Genomic DNA, 21,719 nt, shown 5'->3' with positions numbered 1-21,719 from the left:
AAGTTGCTCACAGTCAGATTCCAGGGTTCAAGGCTGTGCACATGGGAATCAAGGCAGTCTGAAAGGTTGTAGCTTAATTATGTTTTCAACAAACATCATAAAAGGTCCCAGCATATTATGCTGGAAACAGTCAAATAAGAATCTTCACGAATACTTTTACTTACTTAGAATTCATGTCTTTATTATAGCACCCTTCCCTCTCTTTTAAAATCTTTCTAGCCCAGGCTAGCCTCCAACTCATAATCTTCCTGCTTTCCCAGTGCTGGGACTATAGACATATGCCACCACGTACTAGTATTTTCTTTATGACATCAGCCTTAAAAATGGTGATCAAATTGCAATGAATGTTTCAGTTCACCTTCTAATAACACTTGGGCAATTCAAATACATGAACAAAAGATCCCAAAGTTTGAATTTCCTCTTTTATCTCTCAGAACTGAGAGCTAACCGATGGTTCTGAGGTTATTTTTCTTTTTTAGCATTTGGAAGTATGTCAGTTTTGCCCAAAGTTGAAAAACTAAATCATTTTACTTTCCAAGTTTGCTGACCTAGAGTATGTAACACTTTAATGGCTTTCTTTGACAGTTGCTTTGTAGTACATGGTTAAGCATCTGCAAATTACGTGTGTTTTCAGAAGAAACCATGTGTAAGTTATTATGGAACTAGATAAATGCTATTGTCCTACTATGTGAGTAGGAAATTTGCTTGATCACAGCTTCTTTGTACCACGTATTCATAAAGGGAGAACACTTTTCATACCTACAAAAGAAAATAAAGACACTTGGCAAAAACAGCTTCGTGCGTCCTTGTTTCTGGAAGGAAAGCATGCATTTATCATTTAAATAAATGATAGGCTACGTAAGCTGTGGAGTATATAGCACATGACAAAATGAAACCTTGTTTTATAACATGGTGTCTTAAGCAAGAAAGCATAAAGGAAAAAATGTGAATAAGGATGAAAAACATGGGCAGATATTTAGGAGTGCCCTCTTCTTGGTTCTTTATGATTGACAGTGATGGGATGTTGTAAGTGCAGAGAGAAATCAGGTGCAGTGGTCGCAGCTACATGTTTCATTCCTGCATTGCTCCTGATTGATTCTCCCCTCCAGGGTCAGTTTCAGGAATTTAGAATGGCAGAAAAGATTCACTGAGAGCACCCGAGTGAGGATCCTCCAATAACACACATTTGCATTGAGTAAAGGTTCTGCTTAAGTAATAGCACTTCGTTCATTGGACTCTGTTTGGAAGCACTTATACAGTTATTGATTCATTTGATGGTCACAAAGTATGCCTGTGTTAAGCAGGCTTCAATGTTTAGAAAACATGTTTCAGAAGTCTGACATTATTTATAGTTACATTGAAACCACCTATATCGCTAGTAATAAGAACTTTGTCTTAACAGTTAATTTTTAGACTGTTTCTCATTAATAAAATTCACTTCTATAAAAATTTGCCAGCTGCTATCAGAAGCCCTATAAAACATACATGTTTGACTCTGTAACATTCACCCTGCCTTTTTCTGCTTGTTGGCATTCATAAGATTTCTGAATGGTTACCTAGGTAGTTTCATGAATTTCTTTTTTTTAATACATGATTTACAAAGAGCAATGTTAAAAAACATGATGTTTAAGTTTATAACTAAAAATTGAAAGGATGAAAAGGTGTATATAGTATATTATATATAGTATATAATTACATGTTATATACTATATAATTTCTAAAAAGACATGCACATGTATACACACATGTACATATGTACATACATAGATATAGGTTTAAGAGCATGACCATTCATTTTGATTGTCATTTCTACAACTGTACTGTATGTTTAACCAAAAGTAATTTATCTCTACACTTTGTTTATATTGAAACGTGCGAGCTGCCTCCCCCTCCCCCGCAGGCTTGGGTTCAGAGCTCTTTCGCCCTTTCATGCTTACTTTTCCTTCTTTTCACCACAGATCAGTGTTTAACTTTTTTTTAAACAAAAATTTGAGATGGTTAGGATTTACTAATTGGTTATAAACAGAACAATTTAGGCATATACAAAAATAAAAACCAAAAGCTCCACGTGTGTGACACTGAATCTTGGTGTTTATTTCCAAAGGCTTTGCAGGGTGTTTCTGTATAAGACGCAGACCTGGTATTTTTTTTTGTCATATCTATCATTTTTCATATCTAGAAATCACACTCCATGTTATATTTTACAAGACGTTATAAAGGTAAGTGATCCAATAGAATATATAGTTATTTTGAATCGGTCATAGCAAAATTAACTTTCTGTTCTCAAATGGGGATAGATGAGATTATAAAATTCAAATGAGTATGCATTTTTTTCAAGTGAAGCCTTGCAATCTGAAATGAGACAACCATCGCTTACTCAGAAGAAACCCGTGTTGATCAAGTGACATTGGTTAAATGCTTTCTCGGAGTCTTCCCAACAAGAAGGGACCTGGTTTGCAAGTTACTTGCTAATTATTGTGCAGGTGTTCAGTTGATCCTGCCCTTTGGTCTGAGACTCTGTGACATTGGAAAGGAAGCCTCAGGTAGTGTGAAGGTTGGCCTTAGTGTCACTACATCAGCCAGGATGGCCTCAGACCTGTGACCCTCCTCACACCTACTAAATGCTGCGGCTATAGGCTTGAATCACCAGTCGAGGTTTATAGATGCTCTGTACAAGTGTTTACAGCCAGCTAGGCTTAAACAGAAGTCAGTAACCTCAGAAGCACAGATACGTGTAACACAGTTAAGGAATTAAAAGTGAAGAGGCTTATATATCTGTTACTCTGGTTTTTAAATTATTTTGTTTACTAATTAACAATTTAATGATGTCTCTGGATGCCAAGCTTATTGAATTCCTGAACATACCATAGGTTTTTGTCATGGCCAGCCCTGGTAGACCATGTGACAAGCCATTTCTCATTAGTGGCAGAAAAAGGACAAGAGGCTGTGGTCGAGGCCTACTCTAGAGAGGGGCTTTATGTCTGCGTAGACATTGTTTCACTTCAAATTATTAAACACCACCTGGCCCTATAAATTTTGGTATTTATTAATATAAGGCCTTGGATAGGAATTAAATTCAGAATCTGTTATTGAAAGGGCAGAAGAATACTTCATATTTTTACAGTTTTGGATTGATTCTTACTTATTTTTATGATGGGGTCTGATGATATGGTTCAGGCTAGCCTTAAACTCAGAATCATCTCACATCTGCCTTTACAGTGCTAGGATTATACTGCTTGGTTGTTAACTATGACTTTTGTTTCTCTAATTTTTGGCTATTATGTGCCATTAAAATGGTTAATTTGATGCCTTACTTAATAGATTTTATAGTTAATATCCCCAAATGCAACTCCAGTAGCAAGGATAAGCTATGTAGATAGTTTTAAGAAACTGTCTTAATAGTGTACAGATAACATAATGTAGTGCATATGTTGTTACAAGAGAAAAACAATTATTTTAAAAATTGTTAATATAGACTAGCAAATGAAAATAATGAAATATCATTAAACTAAAGAATTTCATTTAGCTAACACAGCTAACAGGAGGGTTTTAGGTATTTGTGCCTGAATGTGAGTGCCTGTGTGTGTGTGGAGGGGTGGATTGGAACATGCATGCATGTGAGTGCAGGTATGCGTGTGAGTTCATGGAATTCTTCAGAGGCCAGTAAAGCATGTCAGATGTCCTGTTCAACCACTCTGTCATATTCTCTTGTGACAAGGTCTTTCACTGAACTTGTAGCTAGACTGTCAGCCAGCACACCCTGACAATCTTCGTGTCTCTCCTTCTAATCCCAGCCCCAAAACCATGGTTACAGGTGTGTGCACTGCCTGGCTTTGTACATGGTGCTGGTTATTTAAGCCCAGGGCCTTCTGTTTGCACAGCATGTGCTCAGCCCCTTGCATGCCCAGCCATCTTCCCAGAGTCTTGATGTGTTTCTTAGGAGTTCCTCTTCGTTAAGAACAAAGGAAGTAAGCTTCTTGCTATATGGCTACGATGGCTTATTGATAACATTATCTACATTTGAAAAAATCATGATAAGAATATATTTTTGTATGCGTGGAATAATGTAAAAGATCTTAGATAGATTAATATAGCTGGGTTTAAAATTGCTGATATACTTGGTTAGGAAGAAAATTGGACATATTTTGTATATAACACTTTGAGTATTAATTCTGACCAGTTCTTAATGTAAACAATGTTTACTGTAATAAACACAGTGGAGTTTGTACCATGTGTTTTATAATTATTTTGTAGCACTTTTTATTTGTTTTCACTGAAATGGAACCTACTGAAGTTACACTTGTATAAAAGGCAATTAAATTTGTACACTAACAACTTAGCTTCACAAACCAATGTCTCTAGACAGCTTTTGTTTAAAAAAGAAAATAGTGATTTAAAGAATAACACTGCCCTCACTCCCAAGACACAGCCCCCAAAAGAAATCCACTGCACTCCCCTGGTGCCAGTTGACTTGAAGTATGTGAAGGGAAGAACCCTGAAAGCACTGCCTAACCTCACTAGCATGGGGAGGGGATGTTGGCTTAGGCAGCTGTGAGTAGCCTTTGAAAGTGAGGCTACTGTGGTCTCTTAGTTTGTTTTTGTTTTTTTCCCATCCAGCTTGCAGGTGTTTGATATTGTCAGAAATAGAGGCTCCCTTTAAAACATTTAGGTAATTTTAAAAACTGTTATTATATTCATAATCACTGTTTCTCTTGATCTCAGGGGAGGCTGGGTACCCTTGATTATCTTTAATAGAGCATATGAAACTGATAGTGCCAATGGGAGGTGGGTGGCAAGTTTTGTAATATGCCTACCTTCCCCCCACCCCCACTCACTCATTGCTAAACATGTCTCTTGGCAAAATGCAACAATGTCCATAATTATCAGGCACTGTCAGCCCTTCCTACAGAGCTGCTTCTGCAGGACACCTGTCTGACTGACTCTTGCTCCCTTCCTGTACCTTCTCGTGCCCTGGCTTGCTGGCTCACCTCATGTCAGAGCAACAAGCTGCTATTAATGAATTCATATCTCTTGTCAATTTCACAGACACCCACATAGTTTACACCATAAGCCATGGGTGGTAGCACAGCATCCACACAGTAGGCATTTAAAGTCCCCGTGTGAATGAATAAGCAAACTGAGCACAGATGCTTCCCTGCCCTGTGTATCCCATTCCTGTATGTGAAATGGTTCTTCTGCATTTGACAGATTTGCTTAGCACAGTTTGGTGTTTTTCTGTAAAAGATACTCCTGATCATTGTCTCATCGACTAGATCAAAGAAACAACAGGATCCCCATTAACTTTCACAGTGTAGAGTAATTTTGCTGAATAAGAAACCATAGCAAAGAGATAGTGAGTTCTACCATTTTCCCAAAATATAGCAAGAGAGAAAAGAATTTCTCACTAATATTTATAGTGGCAGAAAACCTGGGGGGGAAAACTCATATTCAGTTAGAAAGACTACCAAGAAGACTTTTGTTAAAGCAGGGGTGGGGGTGTGTGAATTATGAATGCCCTTCAGTGGTACACGAGTGTAGATAGTCGACCCCTGCGACAGCCCTTTAAAACTGTGCATTTGAGGATGAGATCAAAGAATGCAGGCTTAGGGATTTTTAATGAATCCGTTGTAAGAGACTTGAGAAGATTGGTGTAAGAATGTACACTTTTGTTTCTTAGAGGCTTTGGGACTTCATTTATGAATATTATACTCAGAAGTTAACACCTAAAAATAGAAAATTTTATTTTACAATTATTAATTTGTTTTATATTTATACAGATTAGAGTAGCCCATCTTCTTTAATATACAACATAAAGATTACAGTATGATAAAACCTGAGTTTATATTAAAGTATGTAAAACTTAAAAGTTTTTGTTTTTATTTCTGTTTACAAAAGTAACACAAAATTAAGATAGGAATTCAAGTTATCTTGTAACATACAGAAAAAGCTGTCTCTAGTCCCTTCCTGTAGAGAATTTCCCACTGTTTTCATGAATTAGTATACAGTCCTCCACTTATTTTTAATTATTTATAGTACTAATTAGTTCTTGTTATGAGTTTTAATTACTGGTTTCATTCTGTGTATATATACATATACATACATACTTAGTCTATTATCTGACATTTTCATGATTTATCATAAAGTTTGTATTGCATGCCAAATGTAGTTCCACACCCTAAATATTCATACCGAATTTCTGGAAATAGTGAACATCACCTTGTTAGGAAGGGGGGCCTTTGCAAATATAAGGCTAAAGCTCTCAGAGTAGAGAATCTGGGATTCTCTGGCTAGAGCCTAAACTCTCTTTTATATCCTTATAAGAAAGATAGAAGCTAGAGACAGACTCTTACACAAGGACTGCTTAGAGGGGATGATGGTGCCAAGATTGAAGGCAGAGGTAGGAGTAATGTACCTCATGTTCCTTGTTGTCAGCAGCCTCATTCACGAGCCTCCAAATAGAATACAACTGTGCTGACATCTGACATGGAAGCCAAGCCTCCATATTTACAAGAGAATACACTTCTATTGTTTGAAGCCACTGAAGTTGTGGTTATTTGATCCAGCAGTCCTAGGAAGTAGCTATAGCCCTCATGTTGGTGTGTATAGATCTTATCTATTATATGTAACTTACAGAATTTTACATTATGTGGATGTACTATACTTTAGTTAACTAATCCGTTATTTAGAGATAATTTATTTCCAGTGTTTTAACTTTGCAAACATTGTTTCAGGAAGAGTGTGCATGTGTAACTGACATGTTTATGTAGAATATTCATCTAGATATAAAACGCCACATCTGTTCTAGGTACTTAATCATGTTTTGAGTAACCAATAGGTACACATGGGTATCTCTACCATGGAGTTGTTTGGGCACTTATCTTATGTACAGACATCTTTGTCGATTTCTTAAATACACTTACCAACTTACCAAAAGCCTATAACTTTTTGTTGTGAATATTTTTTTCTTTACTTTATTGTGAAAATAAGGGAGCTGTATATAGAGTTTGTCTTTGTAACTCCTTACCTTTTCTCCTTAACAATGATTCATGGAGAACAGGGACAAATGGATGTCCTTCTGTTCTATTGAGGCTGTCTTGTATGTCTTCTATTTCCCTTACCAAGATATAATTTTTTGTTTACTAAAATTAGTCATTCTTTAAAAATCACTTTTTGGCAAATCTCCCACTATGTAAACAGCTCTTTTTTGTGGTGGTAATAATATATATGGTTATGGATAATCTGTTGATAGAGGTTTGGAACATAAATATGTGCTGAGCATCTTTGTTCCCATTTAGTATTTTGAACTCAGTGTAAATTGAGTTTTCAGACTTTGAGTTAAGAACTTTTAGCTCATGTTTCCCTGTGTCCCCTGAGTTTTCCTATTGTTCCTTAACACATAGTTCTCTTATCTCTTATGAGGTAGACTTTAGAGTTCAAAGTTGTCACAGAGTAGCACGCCAAAGTGACAGGTGTCAGTTTTGCCCATACATAAAATTCATCAAAAAGTATCTTAAGTACTAATGAATCCAGAATCGTTTAAACCCAGCTCTCTAGTTTCCTTTCTCTGTCTTTCCATTTTTGCCATTCTTACACGACAACTCTTCTGTCTCCCTCATTCCCAAGTCCAGTTCACTCTTGATAAAAACAAGATGCGTTTGGCATCTGTTCTGTTGTTAAAGCCCTCAGGAAAAATTACAAAGCTGTTCTTGCAAATTCATCATTATTACTCAGAAACGTAATTCACCATACGGTTATCTCAGCTTTCCTCCCCCTTATACCTGAGCTCTGGGATGACATTGCCTTCTTTGGTGAGGCCTTGTTACAGCATCTCATCTCTCCCACCTTAATTTGTAGCGAAGCATTGCATTTGGGTGACAGGCAGTTGTTCGTGCTTGAATAACTCAGGATTTGAATTCTACAGTTTGTGGCATCCATGTAATGCTTAGCAGTAGGTACAGCTGTTAACTATTCGCTTATAAATAATCTTTTCCCCTTCTCAACTTGTCTCCCAGGTAGTGTACCTGTCACCATTAATAACTCTTCTGCAGTTCCCTGGTGATTTGACCCATCAGTTGTCACTCACAGAGGAACGGTGTTCTGGCTTGCTATTGAAGTTTATGCAGGTTTCTTCAGCTCTTCAGTCACTTCAGCAGCTGTACACTATGGGAAGTTGTATTGGTGGACTTTACACAGGCTGCTAAATGCTTCATCACATACTTTGAAGAATGTGCCATTATATTTTTAAGTCATAGATATGATTGGCCATTAGGTCTCAGAGAAGAATCACTGATCTATAAATACAGGGACAAGTGTGGTAAAGATGACCCACAACACACACAACTTTTATAGATTTTTGATGCTATGCTTGCACCTAATTATCATAGTGTGTTATCATCCCCTGATGTTTGCAAACTTTGAGTGCCTCTAGTTGGTTTAGATAGTGGACCCATGGAGTATGGTGTTCTGCCTGTATCGAAAGCCTTGGGTGAAAGGCTACTGACTGATTCAGAGGGTCTCTAAGTGATTTAGCATCCTCTGGCTCTCTATGCGGACATGTGCCAGCTTGCTTCCAGTCTCTTCTTCAGGCCAATTCCTGCATGTCTATAGATCTCCATTTAGCTACCCTTTTCAGGAAACACTTTCTACTTAGCATTAGAATTGTTGCCCAAAGTGGGCAGATGACCAGTTTTATTTATCTCTTACCCTCTTGGATAATTGCCCTTAACCTTTCTCCCCTGTTGGACTGATCATTGATGTACAAGCCATGGTGTTTCTGTACCCACGTTCTAGTCGCATATTAGAGCCTCAACAAATTTACAATAAGAGTGAGATTCTTAGTTTTTACATTGACTTACATTGTTATTATCCATGAGAAGTGAAGCAGTAAATTTTGGGCACGTGGTGTCTATCATAGACTATACTGTCATCAAAGGTACAGGTAGGAGAAGAGCCCTGTGCTTGCTGCCCTCTCACCCAGTAAGGAACGTACATTTCTTTGGTTTGTCTTAACATTAGGATTTCTTCAAATGGCTTGGGAAATGGTAGATAATAAGATATCATGAGGCAAAAGAAAAAGAAAATAATTAAACTATATCTGGCAAGTAATCCCAGTGTTTGTAAACATGGACCATGCTTGAGTATTAAACCCTCAAAGGAGATGAGTCAGTTATACATGGTACTGGTACAGTTTTCATTTGGAAATGGAATTACTCTCCAAATAATCTTTACATTCTCATTTCATTGTGTAAAATAAATCAGAAAATTATCAAATTTCTGGTACCAAGAAAATGCCACATTCTTCATCACACATTTCTACATACTTTGTATACAAATGTATGTATTTACTTATAACTGATCTGAAAAGACAAACAATGAAATATAAATTTGGAGAAAGTTTAGTAACAAACAAACCCATGTGGAAGTATTAGTGCCATAGAGCTGTATGCCTCTGTGACTGTAGGTAAGATACTAGTATACAAAACTACATTTAATCAAAAATTCAAGAATAGGTTTTTTTTCTGTAGAAAAGATATTTTAAGCTTAAAACCATTTAAAAGAGAAATATATGACTTAGTTTAAAAGTTGCATACAGGACTATAACTGATGTAAATCTAATATTGGTATGCAAATTGCCTTTCCATTTGTTTGGTAGAAATGATATGTTAGCATATAAAGAGCATTCTGCACTTTTCAGGTTTCCCTCAATGGTATTTATGTGCCCATTCCTTTATATGCTGACTGCATAAGTATTGAGACAAATGTTGAATCTGTGATTTTCTGGAAAGGGGTGAGAATGACAATATGTTGCTTTCATGAACATTACTATTTTCTTTGTTGAATAAGAATTAATTAATTCTTTTATTTTATTTTCCATATATTTTGTTAGAGTATAATGTGCAACATTGTTCAAGAAGCATGTATAAACAATTATTTTTTTTACCCTCTGTATAATTTTTTGGCCAATGGCATTTATATTTTCTGTTAGTAAACTGAAGCTTGAAACAGGGATGAGAGAATAGAATAAGTAGGAAATGGTTATAATATTTTATTGTTTCATCCCTTCAGCTTAAAAGAGTTAATCACTTGAAAATACCATTGGACTCTAATTCTATTGAGTCTTATATTTGCAAATATAACATTGTACTCTAGAGATACTGTACAAATTTTTGGGAAATTATCATTAAAGAACGCTTTCTATCAAAAAGTTCTTTTATTTTTAACATTGTAATATAATTCTGTAATTTCCTCTGTCCTTTTCCTCCCTCCAAGTCCTCCCATATACCCCTTCTTACTCTTTTCCAAATTCATGGCCTCCTATTACAATAATTGTTGTTACAGACAGATATTCCTAAATACAAAAGTAAAACCTGCTAAGTCTGTATAGTGTTACTTGTCTTTTTGTTCCTAGGGCTAATCATTTGTTATTAGATAGCCGGTAGGTGTGCTCTTTCCTGGAGAAGACTAATTTTCTCTCTTTCAGCATTCCTCTATTGCTTGTAGTTCTTTTTGTAGGTTGAAGCCTCCTTGGTTTTCCCCATCCAGCATGGCTTATCTGTTGCCATTGTTCTTGTTCAGCTCAGGTTTAGACTGTCATGCTGGTGAGACTTTATGGATGTAGCTTCTAACATTCCTAAGGCACCACTCTCACAGCAAACTCTCTGTGTCTTTGGCTCTTCCATCCTTTTTTTCAGATGACCCCTGAAGCTTAGGTACAGGTGATTTGTAGCTGTATGCTCTGGGAATGGGCTACACAGCTACATTTGGTTGTAGTTTTCTGTAATGGTCTCCTGTTGCAAAGAGTTTTCTTCATGCTAATTAGAAGATTTACTTTTTTTATGCTCATTATATGTATTTGGGTTTACAATTTCTCATAATGTCTTTTTGAATTTTTATACATTTCTAGTTTCAATACAAATCCTTTTTTATTTTTGTTCCAAAACTTCCAGTATGGAAATGTCATTAGTATTAGTCTTGCAAATATTCTTAATTGTTGCTTTTTTGTTTGATTTTTGACTTGATTTAAAATAATTTAAGTGGTTTTGTTAACTCTTGAGTGAAATCCGATGATCCTTGGACCTGACTTAGAAAGATCTTTACAGCTATAAGAAGATTTTTGGTTTATGTTGTTTCATTTTTGCTTTCTGTCTTCTATGTAGAGGCCTGGGCATGGAACTTACCCTTGAGTTGGCTAAGCCTGCGCTGGAACCCTAAGTCATACCTCCAGGGCTTTTGTTCGTTTTCTATTTTATTTGTATTCAGTGAGCTTAAACTCATACATAAAGTTTTTATCCAGGATTTTTACATTTCTTAAAATACCAAAACATTTTATAAGGCTTATAATTAAAATTTCTTATTCAGCCAGTTAATTTTAGAAGCACTGGATTCTTTTAAATATGTAAAACTTTGGCAAAATATTACATATAAAAGATCAAAATTTTAATTAGCAAATTAGTGTCAACATTTAATACATTTTAGGTAGTGAATGCATATTTAGAATAAGAAGTCATTGAGGGAAAAATTCATAAAATTACTGGAATCACAGAAATTAAGGACCTTTTCTTCATAAATCTCCTTGAGGAATACATCAACAGTACCTGGCTTTGCCATGGATGTCCCACAACCTCCCAAGACTTCCAAAGGCCATGGCAAATGAGGGATCAAGGCTCCAGCATCATCAGTCTGTAAAAGGGTCACTTCTGAGTGGCTCCTCACTGCGGTTCCTCAGTAATCTCCACTGTAGTCACTGGTCCCAGAACAGACAGCCTTAGGGGCACCAATAAGCTCTGTTCCTGCTGACTTCTTCATTGTTTTGTTGAACACTGAGGTCGTTGCCATATCACATCTATTTGCCATGCCATGGTTCTCATCTCAGGTTAGAGGTGAAAATAGAGATCAGAAAGCTACTCCAGACCAAATGTCATGGTAAAGGTAAAATCTTTTAGGTTGTCAAATTGTACAGAAGTAGCAAGATCTTTATGGTATTTCTTGTATTCTTTTGATCAGAAGTAACTGTTCCTGTCTTTTGAAAGGAATTCAGTAGGGTTTGTCTTCGTGGATTGTTTTCACAGGTGACCTTAATCCTTATCCTCCCCTTATTCCTCCCCATGCTGTACCTCTGCACGGAGCTCTTCTCACAGAGATGCTCAAGAGAAGAAAGTCTATACCTGTGTTCTGGTGTCCTCCACATTTCCTCTTTACTTTCCTCAGTTCCATAGACAAGATTAATACAGCGCTGACCTAAGAGTCCAGTATGAATGGCCTCCTCCTTGAAGGGCTTACTCTTTCCTGTTTTAGGTTTGAGGGTGACTTTATCCTTGCCTGGGAAGCTGAGAGTTAAAAAGAAAATGATGGTTTTGATTTTTAGCATTTTTTCAGTTTCTCCATAGGAGACTATAAAGGGCATGTGGGGCAGGTCCAAGCCAGTGGATGTTTAAGAGAAAGGGGAGATTAGCTGGAGAATGTTCTTGTGTGACTTAGTTACCTTTCTGTTGCATTAAATGGGTGGAAAGGGGAATACATGTTGTGCTTTATAGTTTTTAACACTAAAACTATTTAAAAAAAAAAAACCCAAAGCCTTAAAAATCATAAAATGACCTTCAGGCCTATTGGCTCCCACTGTTCAGTTTATCAGCTCTCCGCCACACCCTCCCCCATCTCTGTAAAAAAACCACAGTGAAGTGTGAAAAGCATCAGAAAGTCTCCTCTATGCCAGGTCAGCCTTTTAGTCGCTTGCCAGCACCTTCATCTCTTCATATGTTTTTAGCTAAGGTCTAACATGGAGCAAAAAGCCGACAGCAATGGAGACCAGATGCTGGTATTTCTTCTCTGTCACTTGGCTGCCGAGCAGATGGAATTTATATCAATCGGGCATGCTTGGAGGAAGAGGCCGTGGCAGCCAACATGTGGAACTGGGGCTGAGTGACATTTCTGCTAATGTTTTGTCCTTGTAGAACATTATGCTTCCTCTTTGCTTATGAGCTGTGGTTTTCCTGACTCAGACGAGGTTCCAGCTCCAGCTGGAATGGCGGTTGCTCTAACCCTCTTCCCCCCAACCCCCCTTTTTGGAGATTGCTGGGAGCTATGGAGGAGTAGTGGGGCCTGCACAATGGAGCTCTTTATTAAGATACCTGACATCTGCATGCAATGCACCGAAAGCTTCTTTTCTTAAGCAGAGGAATGCATTGGGCCTTCCGAGTCACGTTTTGTCCACAGCCCCGCACTTGTTTGATTTATATAATGAGCGAGTGCCTCTGGAAAAAGATGACATTGACCATGGTGTTGGAAGAAGAGAACTTTAAAATTTTTTCCAAGAACATTGTCACAGACAAACCTAATACTCATACAAAAATATGAGTATTTACAAGCAATTACAGTCATAATGTGAAGTTCTTACTGTGATTTTTAAAGTGCCTTGCTTTTTCCCCTTCAAGATAAAATCGGAAAATTCATAAACCCAACATAACACATTGAAGAATTTAAGCGTTGTTAATTATTGCTAGTGGGAAATACCACTTTAAAAAAAATTGATGTTACAAAGAGCATCTAGAAGAAAAGTATGAATTCACATTAAAGAAAACATGAAGACATGCGCACCAGAGGAAGCGCAATTGTTGGTAAGTTTGTAATTGTCATCCTTGCCAGCAGAAAAGCACAGCATCCTTTCATGCTCTCAAAATAAATGCGGATGCACTGTTCTGGCTTCTTCTCTCATGACGTAAACTGTTCACATCCTACCTGCTCAAGGCAGTTAATAAGGAAGCACTGCTATGCTGGTAGATCCTTCTGTAAAGCACTGGCATGGGCCTGAAATCTCTGCTAACCTTAAGAGTCTGTAACTAAGCTCCTCCCTATTTTTATCTAGACCTCTTGTTTCTGGTTCTGATTGGGTTACAGAGAGATTCAAAGAAGGAAAGTAGAAAAAAATAGCAAGGCGTTTCTGTTGCTTTTCTCCTTTCTTTTTTAAGATCAGCTTCTGCAGATGCCTTTCATGGTCCCTGACATGCATGTATCCTGGCTGGGTATGTTCTGTGAGTCGTCTAGAAAACTCCAAGGCAGCATGGCCGTTCCTTAATCTTCAGGAATCTTGAATTCCCTCGTGTTGGTGCCTTTTTCGGTTGTTGTTTTTGGCAGTTGTTCTGGTGTTGGACTTCCTACTGGCTCCCACTCATTGGGACAGGGGTGAGGCCTACAGCTAACAAGAGAGGGGCTGTGACACAATGCTCATGGTATTCTAGACACACTAGAAAATTATTTGAAAGTTATTATTTGACCCCGTGTTTTTCCTTGCTATGCTCCTGGCCATGACAGATACTGAACACTGTATTGCTTGCCTGTAATACTGTTTAGTAGTGTACTGTAAAATGTCAGGTGTAGTTGATGTCTATACAGTAAATCCAGAATCACAGCATAGTACCCCTCTCTTTACCTACTGAACTTTAACTGTCTCATAAGCCACATGCCTTCCTGAGTTGGCATTTTTGAAGTGGCACAATATAGTATGAGATGACCAACTTTCTCTTGACTGAAAGTCCTCATGGGCTTCCTGAAACCCCTATATAGGAGTACCTTTCACCAGAGACATCGTTCTACAGAAATAGGTTATGGAGGCCCAAACCTGTGAGACCTTCCCAAGCAACATTCTAGAGGGTTGTTCTACTTGGTCCTTGGATTTTGGTTCTTGATGTATTTCATCCCAGAAAATTGTGGCACCAGCCCCAGCCAGGGATAAATACTGACTGTCTCATGGGTGTGTGGTCCTTTGTATTACACCCAGACAAGGTTCCACATGGAAGGCGTCCTACTCACTGTATAATACTGAGTATATTATTTAACCTATTTCTCTTCTGTACAACTGAAATGATAATAATGATAACATTTACTGGATAAGGTTGCAAAATGACAAAAAGGGGTGGGGGTGCTTAGTAGAGATGGGTTGGGGACAATGGCAGGTAAGTGCCTGACTTATTGCAAAAGCCCCACAGTAGTAGTTGCTGTTGTATGCTGAAGCATGACAGTCATGGCTGGCCTTCTGATTTCCAGCAATTCCAGGTCTAACTTGAACCTGTGCTGGCTCTGGAGAGCAGCTGTTTGTACTAAAGCCCAGTACCCATTATAAATCTCTCCCAGCAGGAGCATTACCTGCCCCAATTCCAAAGACATCAGCTTCTTGTTGTTGGATGTTTGAGTCCTAAGAGGAAGTGGGTTTGGAAAGGTATCTGCTAAGAACATTTGGGGCGAAATTCAAACCAGCTAGAATGAGCATGTTTCTGTCCTCTAACCTCACACTGGTTGTTCGTGGGGATGTTCCTCTTTCTAGCTGTAGATAAAATTCTTTCCAAAAGAATGAGCCCCAGCATCTATCCTCTTCTTCATTGGTGGCAGAATGAGATGGGACTTATTATATAAGTTTAGCTGAGACCCCTGAGGACAAGGACTATAAGAACTACTTCCTGATTCTCCTAATGACTGTTGAGAAAGTAGGTCAGTGAGGGAGCATTTTTCCTAGCTGAAAAAACTTTGGAGCAAAGCTTTTGCCAATGTCTCTTAAAAGTAATCCAATAATTCTAGCTAGCATTCCCTTTCTTGACACAAAGCTATCCTAATAATCTATGTTTCTGCTATTGCTTTTATGTTCTTGCTTGACCCACCAAATTATGTGGTAAAGCATTTATTTTCTGGTTTTATTAAGGTACGAATTCTGTAACTTTATATCCAAAATCTCATGTAACAGATATTTTTTTTAGGGCAATCAGATGAAAGGTAGCAAAAATTTCTAGCCTGGTGTGGGGGCACACACTTGGAATCAAACCACTCATGAAGGTGAAGGTCCCTGGGCTACACAGGGAGACCCTGTCTTTAAAAACAAATCAAAGACATGCTTTTATCTTTAAAATTTTGTTTCCATTGTTCTTTAGTTTAAAAAAAAAAAATCCATGCTGGCCAGATGTCCATCAGGTGAATACACAGTGCTTTTGTCATTCCTCTAAGACTTCACTCTTAGGAAGTGAGCCGCTTCACTCAGGCCACAGTGTTCCTTCCATACTGGAAAGCTTTTTAAAGAATTTGATGGAAATCTCAACCTGAATTATTTGTGCCTAGTGTTATTTTGGCTTGGTCTACAAATTACATAGTTATCTGGTACATTGTTCAGTTTTTGAAATTTAAATATAATTTCTTTGCTCTCCTTTTGAAATAAAAACTTTACATGGTTTTGGCAAGCCTACTTTTATAAACACCCAACATTTACTGTCCAGGGAAAGTGAAATAAAGAAATGACTTTTTTCTTTTTATTTCTAAGCTTTGAAAAAGGAAATAAATGAATGAACTTCATGCTATTATAACTGTGATTCTTTGACTCTTGGGACACCAAATGAGGTGTGTACAATGAAGTCTCCTCTCTCTCTTTTCTCCCCCAGTCACTTTCTCTCCTCCTCCCCCTTAGATGATAGAAATTAATTTGTCAATGTAAATTTATGCATACAGAAATTACCCCCCCTTTCTGCCAGGTAAGCAATACAGTTTAAAACATTCTTGTGGTTACCAAAGGGCTAACATTTTTGGCAAAGCTGTTCTTAACATAAGATATCCTGAAAACTTTAGAGGAGTGTGGTAAGGTAAACACCACAGTAAATGCCAGCATTTTAGTGTATATTAGCCTATCTTTGCCTTTCATTTTGCTAAGATTGACTAACACTTAATTGTCTTGGCTATGCATTAAAAAAAAAAAAAAGAAATTGAACGAGCTTACACTATAGGCATTTGCCAACTTTTGGGGTATTTCAGCTGTGAACCCAGCCAAGTTGCCCATTTCCAATCAAGTACTTCACTTCTTGACACGGGGAACATTCTACACAACACTAAATAACCCTCAATAAATTTTGCTCTTATTGAAATCTAAAGACATCACCGTTGTTATAGGAGAATGTGGCTCATTTGCACAACCTCCTTCCATTTAGAGCACCAGACACAGCAGTATCCCGCTCCTTGGCCTCATCTGGATATTGTTAAGTAAGCAAGAGCGGCTGCTGCCTGGAGCCATTTGTAGAGATCCCTTACACATTAGCTGTGGCACAGTGCAGCTGACCAGTGCAGGGCTAATTTGCTGTTTTTCTCCACAGAATTGAAGAAAATGTCCAATTATCATTTACCTCCTTTAGATTCACCTGATTATTTTATTGCATTTGGAATGTGTTTTATGAATGGTGATTTTTACCTGAAAAAAATAACATTTTTAATCTATTTAAGTCATTACATCTTCTTATTGCCTTTTTTTTAAAGGTAAAGTTATAAATTAGTGACGTTTCTTACTAGCTGTAATGAAGAGAATTTAAAATTTCTTAATGTAAGGATTCAAAGAGGAGAAGCAGTGCACCAAGTTAAACTATTTCCTTCTGTGTACCTCCTTGTGTCTACTAGGAAACGCTGGCTTTCTCAGCCTGGGTATTCAGGGGGTATTTTAATTTGGGTTTGGGCAATAAAATATTAGATCAGATCTGGTATTTTAGATATACATATCTATTATCCATGATAACCTTACTATTTTAGAAGATGGGTGAGTGCAGTGGGATTTTTTTCTTAAGCTCCTCTATAGTTTTTTGGGCGTCTTAGCATCTAACGTGTAAAAGTAGCCCACAGTACAGACAGCAGACCTGGCATCTGAAGGGCATTGCCTGTCCCAGCTGAGGTTCTGATAGGATTTCTTAAAATCAGAGAGGGAGGAGATTGAGACTCCACCAAGAAAAACACAAAGAAAATGTATGTTAATGCGGCTGAATATTCATGGGAACCCTGTGGCCTGGGGCTGCAAGCACAGACAGGCCTGTGTTCAGCAGGCCACCCCAAGGCAAGGGGCAGAAGGCACTCGCCAGTGGTCCAGCACAAGTAGTGTTGTCTTTGAAAAGTTTTCCTTTTCCCTTGAATCAGCTACAGTCTTTCCCTTAAGGTCATTGCAGTTTGCAGTCTTTGGCAGAAGGCTTCTTCCTTTTTTGGTAGTGGCATTCTGACATTTCCCCCTTTGGAAGTGTTTTCTCCTCAACCTGCCATTATCTTCTAAACCTGTTTTATGTTATCATTTGTTGGATGCCTCTTCCCTTAGTGTGTTAGAATAAAATGTGATGAGATATATCTCTCTATAGATGGATATATAGATATGCACACATATATGAAATTTTTTAAAGCATGGAACTGGAAGGCATACGGTTATGATTTGAGAATGTCAAGCTTGATTTTTTTTTAAACTCTCTTTTTTTTAAATCTGTACCTTTTTCTCTGGGCAGTGAACTCACTGCAGAGACATCAAAGAGAATGTGTACTGGATCAAGGTGTTTTTTTTTTTTTTTTTTTTTTTTTTGACCACATCATTGCCAGCTGTGGTGTTTATGATTAGAGGCAGACGGTCCAGACACCTTAGAGTCTTCACCAAGCGTCAGATCTTTAACAGGATCCATCCCAACTGAGTGACACTAAACAGACAGCCAGAGGGGAGTTGATGGGGTAGAATGAAGGGTGTGTGTGTGTGGACATGTATATGTGAAGGTGAGCTAGGCTTTGGTGCCTGTGCATTCATTCACCCACCAAGCTGTGGAACAAACTCGGCTAACACCAGGCTGCAGGCTGCCCAGAGGCCCCTTAGCATGCCTTTCAACGTAGCTTTTTCTAGCCGAGGGGATGACTAGAGCTCAGCAAACACTGGCATTGATCCTCTTTCCCCGGGCACAGGGATGGATGTGCAGCATTCAGGTCGCAGCCTGGGCTTTGAAGCAGCTCCATCGAAAGCTGCTGACAGCCACAGACTGCCCACTTCCAGGATCTGATGCGATTCCCTCTCGGATCGCCACACTCTTTTCTCTTCAGCTAATGACATTGAATTCCCTCTGGACATTGCCTCCACTTGCAATATTAACACTTGTATAGTGTTCTGTTGACATAAGAATTCTGCAAACAGCCAGCCCCCTCCACTCCCACCCCTGTAGTAGTTCATGAAAAGGGATTTCACTATCTTGCCTTGTGTTCCCTTCTGGGTCAGTGTAACTGTTTTTGTGTGTTTGTTTGTTTACCAGCTCTAAAAATTAGAATGCAGCTCAGGAATTGGTGAAACAGCATTTGGAATGAAATGTCTGGAAATTACTAGAATCAAGAACAGAGGCTAGCCCAGTGGGGACCATTAGCAGTGAAAAGAAGCAATTCAGTTAATAATTACTTATTTCTCTTTCAGTGTAAAAGAGCACTTTAAAAAAACTTCTGTGACCATCAAGAAAGGGGTTGCTTGCGTACAGTTCCTAGTGACTACAGAAAGGGTGATTCTTAGAAGAAGAATATTATTGCAACAATTCAAAAAGAATAGCAAACCATGTTAGCCTTGGTGAGAGAACAAGAAAGATTTGCATGTCAACTCAGAACACCTAAGACAAAGGGGTATATGGGTTTTATCTGAAAGAAGGATACAGAAAACAGATTGCTAGGACAGAAGTATTTTTAAGAACCTCTCTTTTGATTAGAAGTACATTTTATTTTATTTTATTTTTATTTTTAAAAAGGAATCATCTAAACAATTGGCTGTTGGTGCGGAGTGAATGTCTGGATGATAAAAGTGCGTGAGCCTCAGTTTCATTTATCACCCCCGTTCCTTCTGTCTCGAGTGCTCACCTCTTCCCTATTTGCTAACCCCACTACCTTAGCTACTCAGACCATTGGCAGCGGCGTTTCAACAGCTAATGTTTTCTCTTGTTAAAAGGGCATGAAAAGCAGTTTGAGACCTAGGACTCTCGGGCTGGGGTGGTCTGAGGCACCAGAAGTAAGTCATCACTTGGAAACCATTGAATTCTAGAGTATTTAACTGAACCTCTCTTGCTCTGGACCAAGCTATATAAGTAGGCTTCAACGCCTCCTAATTTCATTAGCAGCTGTCATAGACTGCTGTTCTAGAGGAGAAAATGGCAGGTACTATCTATACACAGAGGTGATTCCTGCCTACCTGACCAATAATATTCATCCTGTTGTAGGGCTGTTGTAGGGCTGGACTTTTATCTTTTATCTTATTTGGTATAAGCTGTAATGTGAATAAGACCTTAAAATTTTGAATGCCAGATGACTCTTAGGATTTTACCCTGTAGCTGTAATACTGATCTTCTGTCTTCTGAATTTCCTACCTTCTACAGCCTGCTGTCCTTTCCAGCTTCTAGCTTTTGTATAACTTGTAACTCTAGCATCTTTCCAAGATTTGGTTTCTTCTGGTCCCATTAGAGCTACCCTTCATTCCATTCTGCTTGAGAAGTCTCTAGGCTATTAGGAAGCTTTTCTCAAGTCTAGGACTTCCTTCTTCATGAAGCTTGTTTGCTTTCTTGGGAGTCTAAACTTTCAGAGGGGTGGAAAGCTCTCTAGTTTATTTGGATAAGCACCTCATCATCCAGCTTGTATATTTCAGAGTTTATCTTCTATAAAGAAAGTTATTTCCTTGTTTTGGCAGTTTAGTTTTTCTCCAGGCAGATCTACTCAGTAATTGGTGGGTAAGATGAGTTTTGTCTATGATAAAAAAAAATAATTCTATGTTTTCACATATAATATTCTTAATAGTCTTATTTTAATAGAAACCCTTAGAACCTCAAGGTTTTATAATGTACTTAAACTTTGCATTTGCCCATGTACTAGCATTGTAAATAAATGTATGAAGCAAAACAACAAAGTAGTTTTATTGGGTGTACCTTTGTCATCATGTAGCAGGTTGGTTCACTCAGTTGTTTATGAAATTACATCATTGCCCAGGTCCTATTTTATTGTTGTTTTGACCTTTATTGGTCTTCATGAATATACTGTGTCAGCATCATCCCACTTTACAGATTATGAAACTGAGGTAAAAAAAAAAGAAAAGATCTTAGTTTTATTGCACATTGTTGGCATATATTTATTCACCATCATTAATGATCATGCAGACCACTCTAAAACCTTCCCGGTATGTATGGAACAATTCTTAATGAAATAAAGTCATGAATCGGGAAAAGAGCAAGGAAGGCTATATAGGAGGGCTTAGAGAGAGGGAAGGGAACAGGAAATGCTGTATAATTATAATCTCAAAACATTTAAGAAAAAAAATGTATTTTAAGTTGTACAGTTTCTTTTACCAAATGTTGAAGTGTCAGAGTTTTAAACTGCTTAGTTCTGTTGGAGAGTATAAAGGTTATTTCAGTAATCTGGTGTTCAAATACCTTGGTAGTATTTCATCTTAGTTCTTCAAGGAAGGAGGAAATATGGCTGCTGAGGGGGATATGAATGTCAAATCTTCCTCATATGAAGGTGTCCACACTTGTGCATACACACATATATATGCACATCACTAGATGGATTTAAACAGAACTGGGAGGTAGTCTTTGCTTCCATTAACATCAGTATCCTAAATATCCAGCGTGGTTTTTGTGGTGAGTACTTTTGGTGGAATTTGAATTGAACTCTGTAATGTGCCATTGGCCACGTGACATGGACACAGGCTTCATGGTGGAAGACTTGTGCTGATGCCAGTGAGGTGGCATTTGTGGATACTGTCCATCAAGAGGTGGCATTGTCGTACACTATGGGCTCAAATACCTACCTCTCTTTGCATTAGGAGAACTTGGGTTTTCTGCTGATGGGGTTTGGTTGAAAGCAAATCTAGTGCACCCTCCATTAGCATTTTTGAAAATGCTTTTTTGTTAAGTGAAGGGCTAATACTTCCTAGTATTATCTTTGTT

The 21,719-nt window shown here is 38.0% G+C and overlaps 1 protein-coding gene across 14 annotated transcripts in view; it reads left to right on the top strand.

Annotated features, from left to right (window-relative positions):
• The window catches only part of Bnc2 (basonuclin 2), a 406,942-nt gene that overhangs the window by 297,868 nt on the left and 87,355 nt on the right, over nucleotides 1-21,719 (top strand). The gene's annotated exons all lie outside the window — the stretch shown is intronic.

The sequence above is a fragment of the Mastomys coucha genome, unplaced genomic scaffold, assembly GCF_008632895.1.
Source record: "Mastomys coucha isolate ucsf_1 unplaced genomic scaffold, UCSF_Mcou_1 pScaffold18, whole genome shotgun sequence".
Taxonomy (NCBI): Eukaryota; Metazoa; Chordata; class Mammalia; order Rodentia; family Muridae; genus Mastomys; species Mastomys coucha.
Note: the sequence above shows the minus strand (reverse complement) of the source record. Positions and strands in the feature narration are given on the sequence as shown.